Below are 15,627 nucleotides of genomic sequence, written 5' to 3'. Positions count from 1 at the left end.
ATATATACATATATATGTATATATATACATACATATGTATATATACAGATCTATGTACATATATGTACATATATGAAGATATATATGTGTCTATTTGTGTGTGTGTACACATACATATGTGTATGTATACACACACACACATATATGTATGTGTATGTATTCACACACACACACACACTATTGGCATATGCACACTCCAATGAGACATTGTATGTGATTGAAGGTTTTGTCATTGATGGCAACCTTGCAATCCTATGGCACCGGTAAGACATTATACTAGAAAAGCATTACACCGAAAAGATAGTGCACCGGCATCACTAGATCACACTCAACACTGACACTCAGGATACTAGCATCGACACAGAAGAAAAGAATTATACCGGCACAAAGGCCGATAGGATTTTTGTTATATAATATTTTGTTTATTATTGTAAACTGACTTGGCAAATTGTAAAATGACTCTTATATATAAAGGAGATCATTGTAGACATTTGTATGTTTTTGGAGATGTAAAAAGAAAAATATTAGGCAAACCTAATGTGCGAAATATAGGTCAAGGGTATATGTAAAGAATAGAGCAAGAACTGGTACTGAATTTGGCATTGAAGATGCTATTGTAAAGTAGTACAATTTATTGGATTAGTACAATCCTTATTTGTAAGTCAGTATGACTTCCCACTGAGCAGTGAGCTCTAGGCAGTTGGCCTTCCTGCATGTGCAGGCCCCTATTGTAAGTAATATTCTCTTATTGGCTAGTGAGTGAATATTGTGGGTCACAAATCCCACCGAGGTTTTTCCCACACCAGGTTTCCTCATTAACATCTTGTGTTATGGTGTACTTTTCATGTGGATGTTCTTGATTCTGTTTATTGCATTATTTCTTGCATATCGGTACACTGTTATATTATGTTCTGCATGTTTTAAGTTAATAAATTCTACTTACCGATTAGATACTGATTCACCCCCCCTTCTCAGTATCTGTGGGATGCCTAACAATTGGTATCAGAGCCTGGTCCTCTATTTTCAGAAGCCTAACAACTTGGGGAAGATCTTGACACCGGTAAAGATGGAAATTCTGATGAAGCAACTTGAAGGAGCTCTTACAGACTATGATGCAGAGAAATTGAAAAATATCATATTAGAAGATGATTTAAGGGTAGCTCAGGATATCATTCAAGCACTTCAAGAAAATTTTACTATTGCAAGAAATAAGAGAAGAGAACTTTGTGAAAAACTGCAAAATGAGAATGATGAAAAGGAATCACTTAATGATATGATAAGCAAGTTGAAACAAGAGATCATGACAACAAAAAATGAAATGCAGGATATGACTATGAGATTTTGCAAAGAGATTGAGGACAGAAAGAAGAATGAAGAAGAATTGACCAGAAGACTAAGTGATGCAACAAATGAGAACACAAGACTTAGCTATGAAAATGACATGTTGAAGACATATCCAATGCATACTCAGAATGACTCAAATGAACTGATGAGACAAAAAAAAATCCTAGAAAGAGAACTGGAAACTGCAAATCAACATAAAGAAAAATTCAAGAAAAGCTCAAAGGAACTTGGTACCTTGCTGAAGAATCAAAAACCTAAAGGTGACACTTCTGGAATTGGCTTTGAAGTTGGTGAAAGTTCCGGTACTGCAAATACTCAGGATCATAGCAAACTGGTAAGACAACCTAATGCTTATAAATTCAATGGAAAATGCTTTAACTGTAATAAGTATGGTCATAGAGCAAATGAATGTAGATCTAGGAATTATCATAATATCAACACACCCACCGGTCAATGTTCAAAATGCAACAAAGTTGGTCACAACTCTAAAAACTACAGAATGAATGTGAGATGTTATGTTTGTGGAAGATTTGGACATTTATCAAATCAATGCAGAACACAAACCGACATAGGTTATGGGAAAGCTATTCAAAAGAATAATGTAACTTGTTATGCATGTAACAAGATTGGGCATATTACTAAATTTTGTAGAAGTAATAAAAAGACCTAGGCCCGTATTTCAGTTAGTTCCCGAGATAGCAAAGAAGGATGATACCTTAGGTGCTTTTTCTCAAATTCCTAAGGGAGTTGTATATGCTGAAGACCCCAGAATGTACATCCACTGCAACATTGAAGAGTTAGGAGATGAGAAAATTAAAACCATGATATGTGATAATACCAGCAATGTTAAAGATGAACACAAGATCATTGAGACCCTAGGATTTACAGAGATCCTTAGCATTCCTGAATTTCCAAAGGATGTGATTAGGATAGTCTTAAGCAGGGTACATGGAGAATTTTTCTGGTTAGATGCAATCCATAAGATCACCAAGGAAGCTATGAAAGCTGTCACAGGGTTACCGACCACCGGTAAGAGACCAGATAAAACCAAGAAGGTTCCTAATGACCTAGTTATAAACCTAACTGGTGCAACATTCGACAAGAGGTCTCTAAGGGTTAATGATGTAAAAGATATTAATGTGAGATTCATTAGTATGATATTAGGTTATAAAGCTACTCATGCTAATAGACTTAATTTAGTTTCAAGTTTATGCATTAAGAGTGCTTATGATATGGTAGCAGATAATGCAAAAATTGACATATGTGAATGGTTAAAGGATGAATTAATTGACAACCTTGGAAAGATCAAGAAAGGAACTTTCAGACTTGGAAATCTGTTAGTATGCCTAATGCTACACATAAAAAAATAGGTTCCTGGTATAGGTTACAAAGAACTTGGATATGACATACCGGTAGGAAACCAATTGACTGAACTTTTCAAAAACATGGGTGAGAACAAGGAAAACAATATTAATGACTTCTTTCAAGCATTAAAGATCAAAATGAAGAAAAGAGTAAGGTTATCTCAGAAAATTGTAGACAAATACAAAGATGATATATGCTTTGTCATCAAGAAAGATGAAATCTGGATGGAAGCTCTCACCCTAAGGACAATTTGGGTAACTGAGATGGGGTATGAAACAGATGATCACATAGTTGAAACATATGCTAAAGCACTTCTGGAAGCCCCCAATGAACCTAAGGAAGAAGTATTTGGTAGTGCTGAGACTATAGAAATCCAAATACAATCAAAGAAAAGAGTAAAGAAGGTTGAGGCATTTGGAAGAAAAGGTTCCAGACAAGCAAAAGCCATCAAAGAAGATGTATTGAAGAAAATCAGCATAACAGAGGATGAGTTAGCAGCTCCACAGCCTTAAACTCACCTATCACTGGTAGGCACTTCTTCAGAAGGTGACATGCCAACAACTTTTAAAAGAGTTGTAAGAAAAAGAGATCCCTCACCGGCAACCACACCTTCACCTAGGAGGACAAGGCAAAAGCAACAAGCTGTGAGATCTCCGGTTAGAAAGGCCACACCAAAGAAGAAACTGACACCCAAGAAGAAGAAGAGGACAAACAGAGACTTGGCCCCTCTTGATATACTGCTAAATAAAATCACAGAGGAAGGTAAATTGAAGAACATAGAGAAAATATGACACTCTAACAGTTGATGAAAAAGAGCAAGTTGAAAACAGTGTTATATTGCACATGGATATGTACAAAAAAAATTTGATGGAAGTAGTCAATGAAATTCCTAGTGAATTATTCAAAAGACTTGAGGCAAGAAGATAGGCAGTGATAGAATTAGATAAGAAAATAAAAATTGAGAAACTACTTGCTCTATATCCGGTAAACTCTCCACAAGAAATTGATGATTTAATTGCTCAAGCAAACCGGTCAGTATTCTCTACTGCACACCAGCATATTTCACTAATGGCAGGAAGAGTTAATGAAGTGACAGAGGAAACAAAAGATGGATGGGATATATTCCTGGTTGAGAAAGAAAAACAAGAAGTGTACAGGAATCCCAAACCTATAAAGGTTTATCAGAAAGACAGAGACAAGGGGAAAGGAAAAGTTGGTGGACCACCAAGCATCAAAGTTAAAGACAACCTACCCCCACCTTCTTTAAATACTCCACTGGTGAAAACAACAACTACTGAAGATCAATCGGTAGCTTTGTCAACTCACCTGATACACTATCAGTTTTTGAAGAGAAGATAGCAAATTTTGAGGAAGAACTACTCAAATTGGAAAGAGAGAAAGAAAGAATAATAAATACGGCAAAACATTTGAGATCTAAACTAAGTCCAAGATTGGACTATTTAGCATCTCTGTGGAAGGAAATTTCTGAGGCATTAACACAGGGAAGCAAAACACCGGCAGAGCATTTGCAGCATCTCACCAGTACAGTGAAGAGAACTAAGACATCAATAAAGGATGGTAAGAAGTTTATGGATAGTATAAACTTGATTTTGGGAGATCTTTTTTAGATTATAACTACCCAGCTACAAGGTTGAGGTTATGGATAGTTGAAAGAAGGAAATTTCTGAGGCATTAACACAGGGAAGCAAAACACTGGCAGAGCATTTGCAGCATCTCACCAGTACAGTGAAGAGAACTGAGACAACAATAAAGGATAGTAAAAAGTTTATGGATAGTATAAACTTGATTTTGGGAGATCTTTTTCAGATTATAACTACCCAGCTACAAGGTTGAGGTTATGGATAGTTGAAACTACAAACTTTACTGACATCTTGACAACCTTTGTCATTGATGTCAAAGGGGGAGTAGTGGGATGAGAAAATTCAAAACATAGGAATCATATGCTCAGGGGGAGCTCTCACATTTTTGGTAACATTTTTGGACTATACATTTTTGGATACTTTTTGAAATTTCTCATGAGCGTTGCCATCAATGCCAAAGGGTGAGATTTTTGGCATATGCAAACTCCAATGAGACATTGTATGTGGTTGAAGGTTTTGTCATTGGTGGCAACCTTGCAATCCTATGGCACCGGCAAGACATTATATTGGCAAAGCATTACACCGGCAAGATAGTGCACCGGAATCAACAGATCACACTCAACACCAGCACTCAGGATACCGGCACCCACACAGAAAAAAAGAAGTATACCGGCACAAAGGCCGACAGGATTTTTGTTATATAATATTTTGTTTATTATTGTAAGTTGACTTGGCAAATTGTAAAATGACTCTTATATATAAAGGAGATCATTGTAGACATTTGTATGTTTTTGGAGATGTAAAAAGAAAAATATTAGGCAGACCTAATGTGTGAAATATAGGTCAAGGGTATATGTAAAGAACAGAGCAGGAATCGATACTGAATCTGGCATTGAAGATGCTATTGTAAAGTAGTGCAAGTTATTGGATTAGTATAATCCTTATTTGTAAGTCAGTGTGACTTCCCATTGAGTAGTGAGCTCTAGGCAGTTGGCCTTCCTACATGTGCAGGCCCCTATTGTAAGTAATATTCTCTTATTGGCTAGTGAGTGAATATTGTGGGTCACAAATCCCACCGAAGTTTTTCCCACACCGGGTTTCCTTGTTAACATCTTGTGTTATGGTGTACTTTTCATGTGGATGTTCTTGATTCTATTTATTGCATTATTTCTTGCATACTGGTATACTATTATATTATGTTCTGCATGTTTTAAGTTAAGAAATTCTACTTACCGGTTAGATACAGATTCACCCCCCCCTCTCAATATCTGTGGGATGCCTAACACACACACACACACACACACACACACACACACACATACACACACACACACACACACACATATATACATATGTTATATATATATAAATGTATATGTATATATACATATATGTGTGTGTGTATATATGTCTATGCATACATACATACATATAATGATATTAAAACCTTAATAGGGTGTGTGTATCAAGATGGTGTGCAAAAAAGTTGACACACATTAAAAAAACTTGAAAAAATAGCAACCAAGTTCGTATTTTTAAAATTTCAAAATATCCTGTATGCAGTTAGGTTTGTTGTGGTCGAGCCTAAAGGGCCAAAAGTGCATATGGGGTCCTTTAGGAAATAAGACCATGTGCATGGTCCTTTAGGAACTAGGACCTCGTACGCGGTCTTAGTTCCTAAAGGACCGCGTATGCGGTCTCTGCTTATAAATTATTATTTTTAATTGTCGACTATAACTTTTTTACCCTGCAGTCGAGAGAGAGTTTGAGCATTTTTTACCCTTGAAACCATGCACGGGCTCCATTTCTTCACACCCAATCGCCGTGGAAAGAGGTTAGTTATGCATTTTTTTTTGTTTTTCTTGCACATTTGATAAATTTAATTTACGTTTTCAATTTAAATTTGTGGATTTTGATTAGTTTTTTTAATTTTTTGTTACCAATATCATATTCTAAAAATCCAAAACCACAACAAGACGCACCTCAAAACACACAACAAAACCCACATCAAAACCCTCAAGATACACCTCCAGCTCCTCCTTTAGACTGTACAATAGCTACACAGGAGGAATTGCTTAATTAGTTAGGGAAAAAAACTGCTAAAATAACTAGATTGATTAATGGATTGAAGAAATCTAAGCTTGCACATTATTTATCCCTTGCTAGTAGCCTAGAAACATTGGCTAGTGGTGCCACTATAGTTTTGAGTCAGATTACAAAATGGGGAAACTATAGGGATAGGTGTCACACTTATTATGCTGATGGGTTATCATATGATGCAGTGAAAAATAAAAACATAAGTAAAGCACAAATATGTTCTTTTTTTGTTGATCCTAGAACTGGTAAGTCCTTACCTCTTAATGCAAAGAGGCTTCCCATACATTGGTGTACCAATGTGCAGATGAAGAATCCTTTTTGGAATAGGTTGTGGATGGTCTTTGACGAACCACCTTGTAATAATTTTGAGGTTCCATTATATTTTTTAAGGAAAGTATATTGTGAGTTTTTCCTCAATGAGTGGCCTAATTATTTTGATATGAGAGAGTTCCGTGGTAGAGGTGGTGGCTTTTCCCAAGATAGACCTAGAGCCCATAGGGTAATAGACTTGCAGAGTCGCCACCCCCTAGCACCCAAACCCAAGGTGCATGTGACTGTCCCAGTAGCCCTGAAAGAGTTGATGGAGCTACAGACTCTTCAAGCAGATAAAAAATTGACTGATGCGATCATCCATCATGGGACACAGATAGCACACCCTCTTGGCCTGGACAATGATCCATTAGATGAGGCAGCTGGCGTTGGTCAGCCCATTGAGCATGCGTATCCCACTTTCTCAGGCATATGCACAGGGATGGATGTCGAGGCCAATGCAAATGGTTCCACATTCCATCTATGCATGATTTGCGGGAGCAGATGTTAGACCCACATGACTGAGGATATGGTGTTGACGGATGAATTTATGGACATGTTGTTTGCTAGTCAGCCGCAAACACATGTGCGTCGATTTGAATTCATAACATTTTATTTATCAGTCACTTTAAATTTTTAATTGTAAATGAATTTTCATTTATAGATCAATTTAAATAGATACAAACAAAATGCATTTCAGGATGTAGCAGTGGGTGTTAATACACCATTTGATATTCCTCTTGCAGTTATTGCAGCTGCAACTTCGACGACTGGGGTATAAATTTTGTAACATGTTAAAATAGAATAGTACTTTGAATTCAAATAAATTATAAGATATACTAACTCTCTTTCATGATTGACAATTTTTTGTTTTGAAAGTGTTGACAGGGGACCAAATGTCCCACATTGATGATGTCACGCTCTCAGCGATCGATTTTGGCCTACAAAGCTATGCGGTATTGTATTTTGTACACTTTATTTTATGTATTCTTTTGATGGAATATGCAAGTCATTTAATTTTAGATTTGTTAAATTATGTTTAATATTATCTATTAATATCTCTTGTGTTAAGTTTCTTTGTTTTAGGGTACCCCCTTCGTGTCTAGGCCTCGTCCTCAGTGAAAGAAATCCTCGAGGATGCCTAAACATGGGAAGAAGGTAATTGAATACATTTTTAATTGTACAATTTTTTGAAAAGGTTGAAATTGTCTTAGTTGGAATTTGTAGATTGATTAGTGTTTTTTGTCTGTTTTATATACAACGTCCATTGGGCTTTGTAGATTTGTTGAATGCACGTGATACGCCCGAGGATCGAGAGAGGGAAGAGGTATGTATCTCTACTTTACTGTCTTTATTTTAAGATTATATTCACGTGTACATGTGAACTTGTGATAAATTATAATCTTATCAATTTTCATACAGGAAATATCCATAACCGCTTCATCAATGGTGAGCCTTCCTCAGACTACTGGAGAAGCATCTTAGGCTCTAGTACACTTTTGTTTTATATATTGCATTAATTGTATTTAACCTACAATACTTATCATTATATTAATTTTATTTAATATTTAATCATTTTTCATATAGGTAATAGCCACAGCTTCTCCATCAATGGCGAGCACTCCTCAGACTACTAGAGAAGCATCTGAGGCTTCGGTACACTTTTGTTCTCTATAATGTAGATTTTTAGTGTTTTTGATCTATACATGTTAGTACATTGTATTAATTGTATTTAATCTACAATAGGCCCTTACGTGGTTCGGCCATAACTTGGATCCTTTCAAGTTTGTGTTCAAGAAAACTTCTAAGACTAGCAAGGAGAAGAAAAAGAAGACAATAGATCCTAGATCAATAGATGAGGTAATCTACATTTCAATTGCAAAAAAATTATAGTTAAATGAATAGTTATGTTGATAATTGTGAACTATTTTCTACAAAAGGATTCTAACTTGGCTTTTGAATTGTGGTTTTGCAGCCATCTACAGAGTCACGTACTGCATCAAAGAGGCTCAATTTTGATTATCCACCACAAGTATAGGATCATATAGTGTTAGTTGTGGTCATTGAATGACCAATACATGTAGATATATTCTACATTTTTATTGTATATCGATTTGGACATGACATATGCCACATTTTTTTCAAACTTGTATTGACTTGGCATATATGCCTTTTTTGATATATATAAATGTTGTTATTCGATCCAATAAATGTGTATTGTGTTCATTATTGTGCATTTTGTTGATATTGATAGGCATATTCGATACATACAAAATTTGTTCATTGTGTTTCTTACTGTGCATTTTGATAAATATAAATGATTATTTATAAAGAATTTGTTCGATATATTTGGTGGCTGCCCTTTTATAAAGTTAAATGAATATTTGCCTATGTAATCAATAATATGAATATAAACAACAAAAATTTATGATATAAAGCATTTCAATTGTGGAATATGATTTGATAAGATTTGTAAAATATTGAATTAACCCTACAAAACTTCTTGTCTAAATCAAAATGAAATTCAATGGCAATGGTCAGATTTGATCTGTGGTAATGATCACTAGATGCTTTTGATTCCTTTCATCAAATTTTGGTTTTTATCTTGTTTTCCATTTGTTTTATCTAAATAAGGTGATTTGGGACCATTAATGATCATTTGAAGTCATTTGTGGAAGTTTGAGGTCATTTGGACAAAAGATGTAAAAGTTGCTTAGTTGTTGTCAAAGTTGTCAATGTTGTCAAAGTTTCATCATAGGAACAAACCCAAAATCAAAAGCACATTCAGGTGGATAGGTTTACGCTAGGCATGCTCCTTTTATGCCTCCCAATGCACTAGATCATCGAGAGCCATACCCTACCGGTGCGATCTCTCAAGTGCCCTGAGTCCAAAAAAATGTCAAACTTTGACAAACTATTTCTTGTAATCTAGGATGCATACGATCAATATTTTTTAACCTATAGGGTCATGTGAGGCTCATCTACAATGACCTATCTCAATTTTTGACGACTTGGAGCCATTTTCAAATGGTAGCATTTTTTCACCTGCTGCAAAAACTGTTAGTGGCATGCAATGCAAAGTTGCAAGATAGGCTAGATTTGATTTCATTCGTCATGGGCACAAACCAACATCACGAGCACTTCCAGGTGGGAAGTTTTAGGCTAGGCATGCTCATGTAGTTGTGCCTCCCAATGCGTCGAAACGTTGAGAGCCATACCCTACCGACGCGATCTCTCAAGTGCCCTGAGTCCAAAAAAATATCAAACTTTGACGGGCAGTTTCTCACAATCCAAGATGTACATGATTGATATGTTTGAACCTATATGGTCATGTGAGGCTCGTCTACAATGACCTATCTCGATTTCTGACGACTCAAAGCAATTTGCAAATGGTAGTATTTTTCACCTGCTGCAAAAACCTTCAGTGGCATGCAATGCAAAGTTGCAAGATAGGCTAGATTCGATTTCGTTTGTAATGGGCACAAACCAACATCATGAGCGTGTCCAAGTGGGTAGGTTTACACTAGGTATGCTCTTGTTGTGCCTCCCAATGCATCGAAACGTCGAGAGCCATTCCCTACCGATGCGATCTCTCAAGTGCCCTGAGTCCAAAAAATGCATATGATTGATCTGTTTGAACATATAGGGTTACGTGAGGCTCATCTACAATGACCTATCTCGGTTATCTTTGGCATTTAAATATGTGCAAATAATCTCATGGGATTTTATACAAAATTTGGCATTTAAATATGTGTGAATTAGCTCATCGCCATTTAAATATACAAAATTTGGCATTTAAATATGTGTGAATCAGCTCATAGCCATTTAATTATACAAAATTTGGCATCTAAATATATACAAATCAGCTCGTGGCCATTTAAATATACAAAATTATGCCCCTAAATATGTACAAATCAGCTCATGGGAATTTATATATACAAAAAATGAATATAGAACTATTCACCGACGATATATACAAAATTCTCAAAATCCTTCTACCCTGAACCGAAGAATCAATCAAGTGAGCCTTTTGGATCGGCTCTAACCCATATTGTGTCAAGTATTGCCTCGTGGTAAGATTAACAAACTTTCCATAAAATCTTGTTATGAGGTCTACCATGATAATTAATCAAATGAATATTTGTTGCAATAACAAGGTTGGAGAAATGAAGAATATGTATGTGTGTTTCAAAGTCCTTGAACAATCAAACATTAGAATTATTGATAATGTATCTCCTAAGCCATCAACAGACCCTATTGGATACTCGGTACCCTCTCCATCAATGATTGTGGTTGTCAATTTTCTCTTAGGCTCAATACAATGACACAAAAAGTAATTTGTTCCTTCTTCATTGTTCTCTTCTGCAACAACTGCGTACACATGACCTGCATATTATAGAATGATAATTAATACCAGAAATAATATTTGATGTAACAAAATGACCCAAAAACAATTCATGCAATAAAATTTACCCAAAAAATCACTTGGTTCCACTAGGTCAGATACATGATCGAAATCAACTAATGCTTCCATCTGGTTCAATTGTAGTGCTCTGGGAATTTGATAGGTATCAATGGGAAGCAACGGTCTACAAGACCATTTGTAATCCCACTCTTGTGATTCACATTCTTCCCACAAAAAATGCATACATGAAGAGAAAAAACATACAATGTGTCTAGTATAAATTATCGGTGAACTTGCATTTGAACTTCGAAATGAGTGCATGTCACTGGATCTTGCAATTGTACAACAATATTGATAGTTTTCAATATCAAATTTAGTGATCAACCAAAAATATCTATGAACAATTGACATACCTGCATTACCTAGTCCCATTGTAGAGTTACACCATCGCACAATTGTTGTTGCATCTATCAACTCAGCACCACCTTTGTACTTCAATTATTCTCTAGCTAGGGCTCTTTTTACACATGCTCTTGAACCATCATGCTCTCCCTTTCCATGTCCAGCCTTAGTGAAATTCCAAAAATGTTGTACACCGCTTGCCACATGAATCCTACTCAACCAATAGAACATCCTTGCATTTTTGAATTGCGAGGTGCAATTATCTGACCATATTATGTGTTGCTTGTATCATACATCCCTTTTCCTTAAACTATCATAGAAAACTTTAAAGCATCCTTGCACAAACTCTGACAAATGTGTATGATCATCACTTAGGTAGAAGTGATACTCTCTTACAACCTTTCTATCCTCCTTTGTGCTATCATCTGTATGCATGAATGCTATGTGTATAAAAATAGAAACTTATGTAGAATGGTAATACATAGATTGCACTTCATTTTGAGGTTGTAGTGTATAATTTTCAGAAAAATCAACTATAGGGACAATGGTACCAAGAGGAAATGTGTCCTTGCATAACTTGAATTGATCATCTAACCATTGATCTTTGTGTGTATGCGTTATGTACTTATAAACTAGTTACTCTTTAAATGTTCTCATAAAATTAGCTACACATATATAGTTTTTCACTAACTCACATCTCTTCAATTCATTTCCATATTTAACCCCATATGTCACTGTCTTGTACTTTCCAAAAGATACTAGTTTCTTACCAATTTCATGTGTGCTATCCAAATGTAGACATCTTGGCAAATGTTGCAAACTACCACATGTAGCACAAGAACCTTTCAAACACATCATCTTATAATAAATGCAACCATCATCTCTTTAACATAACACACTTGAAATAAATTCTCTTGGTGACTTAGGAGTTGGTTGTATACTGAATTCCTACAAAACATTGTTAGTGTGGAAAGTATAACATATATGACGATAAATATCATAGTGCATGGAAAATTCAATATGCATCCTACAACAACATGCGGTGCATATATGATTAATCTTAACATAAAAAGGTTTTTCCATTTCAAAAAATCTTTTGACTAATTCTTATTTGAGGAAAGTTTTGAAGGAATCTCTCATAAAATTTTGTTTGAGTCATATCCAAATAGTGTTTTGCATGTGGCTCATGATTTCTAGATCCAATTCGCCTTCTAATAACATCTCTTTGGTTAGGCGAAACCCTTGTGTTGTCATGCCAAAAAGTTTCAATTAATGGTCTTAGTGCATCAACAACAACCTTGTCTTTGTGTGGTAGTCTACCCGAGAATGCCCAAAGAGAATCATTGTTAGGATTCTCTATTTTGTCTCTCCTATCTAATGCTTTACGTAATGTTGTTCTACTTATGTTTAATGACTTACTTATTTTTCTTATCAAACGATCTTTTTTAATTTTCTTGCTCCTTATGGTTGATGTAATAACACATCTAGTAACATTAGAATCTTTGGTACGTGATTTTGAACCAATAGCTTGATATACATCAAATATATTTCTCACAATAGTTCTTTTGCTATTACTTTCGGATGATCTTAGGCCTAGAATTTTCATTGTCTCTCCAAAATTAAAAATTTTAATCATTTCAACAATTAATTAGAATCTTGCAGTTTGATTTAAGTTTTCAAAATAGTTTTGTCATATTCTTTTAACTATTCTCCTACAAGTTCATTCATTCATTTTATCGGGCATTGGCTTCAAAATATTCTTATCGATGTCAATTAGATACTTTGGTTTCCTATGAATGATTCTAGGAGGTGTTAACATCAATGCATTGCGTGCATTAGGTACATTCATTGCATCAAATAGAGCCAGTGTATGTTCATAATTGCATGCATTCAGTGCATTCATTGCATTAGGTTCATACGGTAAATCAAATGTTGTTGGTGCATCTTCATCGTTTGTTTGATTATTCATTGTGATCTCTTCTTCAATTGCATTATGTTCATTTGGTAAATCGAATTGAGATGTTGAGGATGGCATACCTTCTTGTCCCATTGATCTTATGTCACGTAATTTCTTCATACGTTGCCTTTGTCTTTCCTTTTCAGCCTCTCATTGTTCTACCATTCCTCGCTCTTTCTTTCCCATCGTTAATACCGGTTGTCCTAAATAGAATTATTTTACATATATATGTAAATAAAAGTTCTTAAACAATCAAATAACCATAAAATTGAGCATTATCATTATTTTATTAAATCAAAACTATTAAACAATCACAATAACATGGACAAAACTAATAAGAACAACAATTCAATCATTTTAAATCATGCAATACAAAAATTTCACTTACTTCTACATATAAAACTGTCACAAAAGCGCAGTAACAAATGTAGTGGGGCCTTCAACAACCTCAAAAAATTCTTTTGAGGTCATTGAGGCTGTTGGGCAACTAAAAGTATGTTCAAGAACCTCGTGCATGCTTTTAGTCCCTAAAAATGCTCAACAGGCCAACATCCATATTCCCAATACCCCGTATGCGCTTTTAACTTATCAAAACCCCGTACGCATTACTTGCAGTAAAGAAAATGTGAAGGAAAAGGGAGGGAGGGGGAGGGAAAGAGGGAGGGGGAGGGAAAGAGGGAGGGGGAGGGAGATAGAGGGGAGAGAAAGGATGGAGAGGGAGAGGGAGGTGATAGTCCTAAAAATGACTGAACAAAATTTTCATGTTTGAGTCAAAATGTTGGTCATTCTAGATGTATTTTTCCCTCTGATAAAGTTCAAGGTCTAGGGTTTAGGGTTTGTGAATTTTAGATTCAATCTTGTATAAGAAAAACCCTAAGCTTGTTATTTTCCATCATTACCTTTTTCCACTTAGGCCAAGTGTCGGTTACCGTTGGCGGGGCCATTGTCTTTCCTAAGCATTAAGTTGTTCGACCGGTCCCTTTTATGTTTTTTCCTAAGTTGCACGAAAATATTTCCCTATGGTCGGGTCCCTTTTAATATTTATGCCTACGCCTATTAATTTTTCCTGTGTAAAATTTTAAATACTTTGATCGGTGGATAAAGACAGAACAGATATGACGGTCTACGCTTCCCCGTGGTCGAAGGTGCAAGGAAGATAAAGACCGTGACATCATGAGATGATGCCACATGTCCTCAGTGAAGAAGGGTGAACTGATGGTTTGACCTTTCAAACTTTTAATATTGTCGGTTCCCAGTAGGTAAAACCCAAGTTACTAAGAATGTATGTTTTTGCATGTGCTTGTATTGAATGATGATGTTTTAATCCTAGTCCAAGAAGTGTTGGGCAATTAGTGGCTATTGTTAAGTGATCTTTGCGATTGGAAAGTAAATAGAGATTAGATCCAACAGTTTTCATAACCCCGCAATCAAGAGATGCAAGGAGATTATGAACCACGACATCATGAGATGATGCCACGTATCCAAGGCAGGCCAAGGAAAGTAGATGGTGGGGTCACTGAAAGTGGAGAAATAAGAGATGAGTTGGATATGCCACATCATGCTAAGGGTGGACCCGCTTGCTACATTGGAGGGTCAATGTCAAATTGACTGGTTTGGTCCGTGAGATTTGCTAGTGTGAAAGATGATCGACAGTTGGGTTTTAAACTTGCAAATGCAAGTTAGAGTCGTTATTGTCACTCACGCGAGTAATAATGGCAAATGAGACAATGGCATTTCATTCCAAGTGATAATAAAAGCACTCTCAAGGCTATTTTTGATTCATAAAGAGATGCATAGTGATTCAGAGGACATCCATGTGGCTGAAGAAGATTGAGATGGTTTATTGCAACACAAAATTGCTATTCCCCTGGTGTAATCAAAGCAATAAGTTCGTCTGAGATTTTTCATCTTTTTTGAAGCAATTGATGTTGTGAATTATGCACAAAATTGTAGGAAAAGAGTTTTAATTGTTCTAGGGTTAGAAGCTAAACAGAGAAAGGTAAAATTTTCTTAAATTATTGTTGTAATTTAAATCTTGTGTTAGCCCTAGTATTTTCCTTCCTAATTCGAAGCTATAGTAGAAAACCCTAGTTCAAAAGATGGCTCCCTCATGAAAAAATTCAGGGTAGACTGAATACCTGAAGAGA

The sequence above is a fragment of the Cryptomeria japonica genome, chromosome 2, assembly GCF_030272615.1.
Source record: "Cryptomeria japonica chromosome 2, Sugi_1.0, whole genome shotgun sequence".
NCBI classification, from domain to species: Eukaryota; Viridiplantae; Streptophyta; class Pinopsida; order Cupressales; family Cupressaceae; genus Cryptomeria; species Cryptomeria japonica.
The sequence above is the reverse complement of the archived record's forward strand: the minus strand, read 5'-3'. Positions refer to the sequence as shown.